Below are 7,843 nucleotides of genomic sequence, written 5' to 3' on the forward strand. Positions count from 1 at the left end.
AAAATCATAGATTTATGAATCCTGTCAATTTGGTTCAAAACGAAAATATGAGTTATCGACATCAATCCTGGTGCAATAGTTGATATGACTTTGAAGTTATATATGTCCAAAGGTTAAAAATATTGTCCAAAGGATAACAATTCTAAAACTTGCTGATGAATGTTATATTTCAGTTTTTTCTCTCACAATTTTCCAATTTATCTTTTGACTCACTATGTGCCATGAGTGACTAAACTGCAAATCACTTTTTCGTAGGGGTTTCATGGAACTGCTTGTTCGATTGACTTTTTTGTTCTTGGTTGTCTGTCCAAGTGATTAAATGTGTTTGCAGTTGACAAATTCGAAAGATAATCATATAATTCTTTAAACTATACGTGTTTGAATAATAATGAATCTGTGGTGCAATGGTAGCACGTCTGACTTCGATGCAGAAAATGCGTGTTCGATTCACGCCAGGTTCACTCATTTGCATCTTTCATCAATGTTTTCTTTGTTGTGAAAATTATATAAATGTGTGAAATTGTGTGTGCAGTTTATATGGAACGGTAACGTGTTTCAGTAATGCAAATTGTCTTCACAGTTTATATGCCTTAATACTCTTCACAGTTCTAATCAGGAAAGATTTATTGTTATATTGTTTATTGAATGTATATCTTGCTTATTCAATTGCTTTGTTTAATTTAAGAGCAAACTTGTACTTTTGCAGTCAGCGGTTGCGGCTTCCAGTACGATTGAGCTGAGTGTTTTGTGTGACTGATCAGTGCTCATACATTCCTTCACACATTTGTGGCTCTTAAGCATTCAGGTTGTTTACAAGTAAGTAATGGATTGGTAACGTTTACGTTATTACTTCAGCACTATTTTGAGCACCTTCTTTCACTTCTTTTTGTTATTGTAGTTTAATTTTTCTATCTTTAACTGTGCTTTTCCTCTGCCTTCGATATCCTCACAGAGATTTCATAGGAAGATCATGGTATGACATCTGAGATAACTGGAGCTTTTCTTGAGGCGGAACAGGGGTATACTTCCCTCATGAAATAAGAATTATCGCAACCACAAACCACCACCACTGCAAAGGTATTTCTTTCGTATGTTAAATCGACGATTAATCACGGTTAGAAAAATTCAAAATCAAATTGACGCGAACCGTTGAGGATTCAGCTCATTTGTAATCTCAAACATGTTTTTGTGAGAAACTTTTAAATGTGAACAAAATAATGGCAGGACATTTACATTTAGTGGCCTATTATTACTGCTTGCACTTTGATTAGCTGTTGATTTTGTTCAAGTGCTGGATTTATATGTTCAAACTTTTAAAACCAGCATTAGAAATTCAATACTCGTTAACATCTTATGCTAATCTATATAGAAACATTCTTTGTATAGTTTTATATCTAAAGGTGACGTAACGTTGTAAATGTTAGGGCTTCATACTTATTGTAAATGTTGCACAAACTAGTATTGGTTATGGAGTTTAGAGAGTGTCTTGTTTCCTCGAGTTGAACTCTAGTAATGATGGAATGGAAGATAATTTCTTGAAATGTTAAGTATTTAATCTTCTTTTCTATTTCATTGTTTTTTTTTGAAGTTTTCTTGTTTGTGTAAAGTCTAAACTTCTGATACCTTTCCCCCTTGATCTGTTATAGTTAACAGTTTCTGCGGTAAAGGTGGCATAACGTTGCATTTCACTCAGTTTGGCTGCCAGCAAGCTCGGATCTTCTTTAAATTTGTCAGCAAGAAGAGTTGTTCTTTTGAATCCTTTGGAAATCCATCTGCAATTTCAGGTGTCATAGGTAATCGTTTTTCTCCGTCTTTATTTTAGATTCTTTTAATTTTTTTCTGATCATAATATAATAAGTTCATAAGAATAGAATTCCAGTCCTTAACGTGATCGCAGGAGACTTGTTTCCTTGCAGTTTGCCTTCTTAACTAAATCCATACTTACAACTCTGTTTTAGAATGCTTCACTTATTATAATATTTGAAATGATGTTTTAGGTGTTGACAAATTCTAAAGATAATCATATAATTCTTTAAACGATGCATGTGTGAATACTAATGAATCTGTGGTGCAATGGTAGCACGTCTGACTTCAAGGCAGAAAATGCGTGTTCGATTCACGCCAAGTTCACTCATTTGCATTTATCATCAATTCTCTTTTTGTAGCGCAAATTATTTAAATGTGTGAAATTGCGTTTGAAGGTTCATATGGAACGGTGACGTGTTTCAGTAATGAAAATTATCTTTAACTATATGTGCATCTTAAATCTAATAATCCCGATTAGTTCAACGAGACCCTAAACCTATGGATATTATTCATAATATCCTTATTGACATCTTCTACTAAGTCGGATAATGACAATTATTGAATTCATTTATCATTTTTTGATCCATTCTTATGTGTTTTTCGGATTTATGTTTATCCAAAGGTCGTACTCGATAAATGGTAGGCCACTCCCGTCTAGGTTTCGAGCTCGGAGTCACTTTTTCTCTCGAAGTCGCCAGAAAAGGGTTTGTTTAAGGTTTCGGAGAATATTCCGATGGAATCTTACCTGTAAAGGGTTGGAATCATCATTCTTACGAAGTTTCAGACTCATAGTAATCCACTCCCGACACGGTTTCAAGATCAAAGCCACTTTCTTTCTCAAAGTCGCCAGAAAAGGGTTTGTTTAAGATTTCGGAAAATATTTCGATGATGTATCATGCTAAGTTTGAAGTCTGGACCCTCCCGGAGATTCTTGGTTCATAGTTTATATGCCATTATACCACATTTGAAGTTCGAATCGACACTGAGCTTCATATTTATCGATTTCGATGATGTATCCTTCTAAGTTTGAAGTCAGAACCCTCTCGAAGCTTCTTGGTTCATAGTTTGAACGTCGTTATACCACATTTGGAGTTCGAATCGACACTGAGATTCATATTTATCGATTTTGATGATCTATCATGCTAAGTTTGAAGTCAGAACCCTCCCAGAACTTCGTGGGTCATAGATTGATTGTCGTTATACTACATTTGAAGTTCGAGTTGATACTGAGATCCATATTTATCGATTTCGATGATGTATCATGCTAAGTTTGATGTCAAAACCCACCCACAGCTTCATGATTCATTTTTTTTTCCGTTATACCACATTTGAAGTTGGATTCGACACTGAGCTTCATATTTTTTATTTTCGATGATGTATCATGTTAGCTAAAGCTACTTCATGACATGTATGACTGGTCGAAATTATTTCATGACCTATGTGACTAATCGAAATTCAAACCGGAAGAACAAAGAGAAAGCACAAACAAACACACCAATTATCGAATTCGTTTTTCATTTTCACGATTCAGTCTTATATATTTTTTTGATTTTTTTGTATCAGAATGTCGATAACAATGTCCTAAATTTATTAATATTTTTTTTTGGAATTTATTTCGTCTCTAAGGTTGCTAATAAAACCGAATACATGAGTTCGTATTAGCACAAAGAGAAACACACATGCTTCTCAATCCGCATGAGCATCCTAAATACAATTTCAGCAGTCAAGATGTTTTCGAAATCCGTATGTCACTCTTAAATCAGATCTTTCACCGTCCAAATTATTTTACATAAATGAAAGTTTTTTTCTCTCACTTCCCTTCACTCGCTTTCCTTTCATCTCTTATCTTCCGTCTCTCTAAAACAGAAGAAAGCCCATCCCTCATATGAAAAGAACTCCATTAAATCTATCGGATTTCAGAACTCCAATAAATCTATCAGATTTTAAGAAATTGGATATAAAGAAGGAAGACATAAAGAGATGAAGAAATTCATTTCTTCCATTTCCTCCACTTTTCTACTCCATTCTCTGTCTGATGTGATGACTTTCAAGGGTTTGAGAGATGAGATTGAGATTCGGTTTGAGAGAACCAATTGATGTGGGTATGTACATGCTGAAGTGATGGTGCTGCTGTGAACCATGTAAGAGAACTACTAGGGATAGTTATGGATTCGCGATGAACAGAGAGAAGCAGTTAGGGTTTTGAATTTGACTTTTGAATTGAATGAAATCGATAAGTAAATCGAGTATTAATTGATGAAGAAACAAAAGGGTATTGTTTAATTTTAGTTGTGAAAATGTTTTTAGATGAATAATCAAAGAATTACGGTTTGGATTTTTAGGCCTGGAATCAAGATAAGAATCGAGATTTGGTTACAGGGGAAGGTAATGAACATGGTAAGACTGCGGTGAACAATATTTTCACGCCTCTCTCACCAAACCCTCTAGACCTTTCCTATGATTTCCTTGAAAGAGAAATGAAGAGTAGATATAAAAGTAAACCAAATATTTGTTGAAACTGAGAAAACGAGCAAGAGAATGATCATTTGCCATGAATATTTGGTTCTAGATTTGAAATAATTTTGAATCTGGTGATATAGAAGTGGAGTTGTGAACAGAAACATAGGAATTTTGGGGGAGTAGATGAATGTTAGGACAGGGGTTTTTGAAATCAAGAAGGAAAGATGATGATGGAAGAATCTGAGAGTTTTGATAGAAGTGTGGTGCTGCAGGTGAACATGAAGAAAAATCTGAGAAGGTGTTGTGGTTGTATGTTGTTGTTGAGTTGTGCAGCTGATGCAAAGAAGAGAATGGGTAGGCAGTGTGATGATGGCCTTGAAGAGAATGGGTAGGCAGGTTGTGTGGAGTTGCTGTTATACAATGGTGCTTCTAGGGTCAATAAGCTACAGCAATTTGCAGATGGTGCTGCAGTTGAGATGAAATGGAAACAAGAACTGATGATGTGATTGCCATGAAGTCTAGATGAATGTGTAGGATGTAATATTGCAGGACTGAATGGGTGGTGTTGACCTGAGGCTTGTAGATGAATGTTAGGATCCAGGTACAAATTGGTTGTTGTGACTGTGAAGCGGTTAATAAAACGGAGAAAGGCTCAAGCAGTACTTTGTGTAAGTGCAAATGCAGTAGTTTGTTGGTGTTGTTATTGCAGTGTCACTGCAATGGGTTAGTGACTTGATTGAGATAGTCAAAACGAGGTAGAGATATTGGAGTTGGTTGCGCATCTACAATTGAGAGCAAGGGCTTACCATGCAATGAAGAGAAACTGGAGCTGTAGCTTGGTGTTCGTGGTACTGGAAATGGTGGAACTGACAGATGAAGGTGGTTCTACAGTGGCCTAGAGAGTGTTGCAGTTTTGTTTGCTGGATGAACTGAAGCTGGAGAGGTTATGTGGAAGGAGTATTACAGTAATTCAGGTAGTAATGCACCTTAAGTTTTCCATCCTCCACTCCTTCATGCCTTATTATTACATCTGTTAATGGTTTGGTCATACGGTGATAGCCTCAATCAATATTGATAAATTTATCTATTTTTCTCCATCCTTAAACCTGAATAAGTCAGTTCTTCTTAATGCCGTGTGCTTTCCTCTTATAGTGTTTTCGGATCATTTCCAGTTCACTAGCATCTGTGTACATGTGATCCTTCCTTCTTAGCCGTTATAGTTAATGCTTTAGGATTGGCCATTTTATATGTGATATTATAAATCTTTTCTTTTTTTCTGAATTTTTGTTGTTGTTGTTGTGTATTCTTTCCACAGTATCCAGAAACTCTGCTAGCTATGGTTCTTCAGGATATTGCAGTGAAGTGTGGGGATCAAAGGTACAATCTTTTTTTTTTTTTGAGTTCTATATTTTCAACTTTGTTACTTTTTATCTAATTTGTTATTTTCAAACATGATGATTTTGAGGCGAGTGGTTTGTCAACTTTCCCCTATCAATTTGAGAATTTGAGGCTTACAGGGAGGCACATTTACCATCTCAAACTTGGGAGCTCCCTTTGGAGCTGAACAATTATCTGCTATCGTCAGTCCTTCTCAAGCTGGAATTCTTGTTGTTGGGACAGGTCAGATTTGATGCAGTAACTCCTTATTATTCCTAAAGGTTTCTCTTATGTCACCCCAATTTTCCTCATAAATTACTCTTTCCACCTTCGTTTTAAGCAGCTGAGAGAAGGGTGGTGCCTGGAGCCGGTCCTGATCAATTTGACGTTGCCTCTTTCATGCCGGTCCTGATCTTTAAAGAAAACTGTAAGTCTTGTATTGTTCATCAGCACTGACTGATGACCAATGTGAACTTTAAATTACAAATTTTGTTTTCATTTGCATCTAAATTACTAGTATAGTTCATTAATTAGTTGCGATGCCGTGGAGGCTTGCTGTAGCATATTCATTTCGTTTGATGCAACTAATTATGTTGTGAGGTGTGTTTGATATTTTCTTTAGTATTGGGGACTGTGTAACCCAAATGCATATTGCAAGATTTTTATGTTAAACATTTCATACTCTTCTATTGTAATTTGTAAAACAAGTTATCCTTTATGCGTCACAAGTGCAGTTTTAGATGTGGGAATCCCTAGTATGTTGCAATTTTATGTAGTCATACATTAAATTATATTAAGTTAATTATCATATGGCAGGTTGAATTACGAGACTAGTTATAGTGAGTTATGTAATCGAAGTCTTCTTGGACCCATATCTTATTGTTCGCATTGTATTATAAGCAATATGAGGTTTTGCTCTATGTCCCCTGTGGCCTTGTGTATATTAACCAACTATTTTGATATTTGTTACAGGTTGTGCTGCAAGTTAACGGGGAAGCAGCAACAAAACCAACATCCTGCCAACTATAATCCAGCCCCAGATGCGTTCCAGTCTATGTAGATGCAGACTATAAACCAACATCCTGCCAACTATATGTCTTATACCTGAGCATCCTCAAGGTGATGATAATCACAATTATTTGGGAGTTTATATTGCAAATAAAAGGTTAATTCCGCTTGTGCTGTATTAAGGAGCATCCATTTTTTTGTAAAGTACTGGTAGTCTTTAATGTGTGATGTTTTGCATAAACTTGATGTAAACTTAAGGAAGTGTTCTGCAAGTGATTCCGACCATGGAAATAGAGTTCGGCTAGGACATCTGAAGAACATGTAGCCGAACTCATCTGCAAGTGTAGTTCGGCTAATAGTTCTGAAAACACAGGTAGCCGAACTCAGCTTTAATGGAGTTTTTGCTTTCAGAAAAAAGTTCGGCTAGGAAAAAAAAGTTGTGACATAACCGAACCACCTGTTCGGCTGGGAAAAAAAATCGACGAAACCGAACTCAATATAGATGTTTTCAGACAAAAGTTCGGTTAGGCGAAAAAAATTGTGACGTAACCGAACTAAAAGTTCGGCTAGGAGAAAAAAGAAGTTCGGTTAGGAAAAAAGTTTGCGAGGTAACCGAACTTTTCTCCGAAAGAAAAAACTCCATTAAAGCTGATTTCAGCTAGTTAGACAAACTGTTTCACATAATTCCTAGCCGAACTTTTTTCTGTAACTTCCATTTTCAACTCATTTTGATGATTACTTCTCATTTTTTTCAACGGAAAACGAATGAAAAGTAATGGGTTTGTTATAATTTTGATTTTGATTTTGATTTTGATTTGTTAATGATGTAAATTAAGCTATATATATAGGTGGCGGTGGTGGTGATTTGATGTGGTCAGTGGTGGTGGTGGTCAGTGGTGGTAGGTGGTGGTGAGCAACGACGGTGATGGGGGGAGGTGATTATATATATAGGTGGTGGTGATGGGAGGAGGTGGTTATATATATATATGAAGGGTAGGTTAGTCATTTCCACACTTTAGGACACCCCATATAAATATAGGGTAGACATTCCTATCATAAAGTAGTCCCCCTCCATTTTTGAGTAGTCCCCAAAAAATGGTTCAGCTTTTAATCTTACTGGACTTTAGGTGCCCTATTAACTGAGGTCCAACTATGCAGCTTCTGTGACACCTCAGTAAAAATGAAACCTGGT

The 7,843-nt window shown here is 36.1% G+C and overlaps 1 non-coding gene across 1 annotated transcript; it reads left to right on the forward strand.

The window, feature by feature from the left end:
* Nucleotides 1-390: 390 nt before the first annotated feature.
* Nucleotides 391-461, forward strand: TRNAR-UCG. Its single transcript has one exon. It is a non-coding gene; the product is annotated as a tRNA-Arg (tRNA).
* Nucleotides 462-7,843: the final 7,382 nt, after the last annotated feature.

The sequence above is a fragment of the Papaver somniferum genome, unplaced genomic scaffold (genome assembly GCF_003573695.1).
Source record: "Papaver somniferum cultivar HN1 unplaced genomic scaffold, ASM357369v1 unplaced-scaffold_21, whole genome shotgun sequence".
Classification (NCBI taxonomy): domain Eukaryota; kingdom Viridiplantae; phylum Streptophyta; class Magnoliopsida; order Ranunculales; family Papaveraceae; genus Papaver; species Papaver somniferum.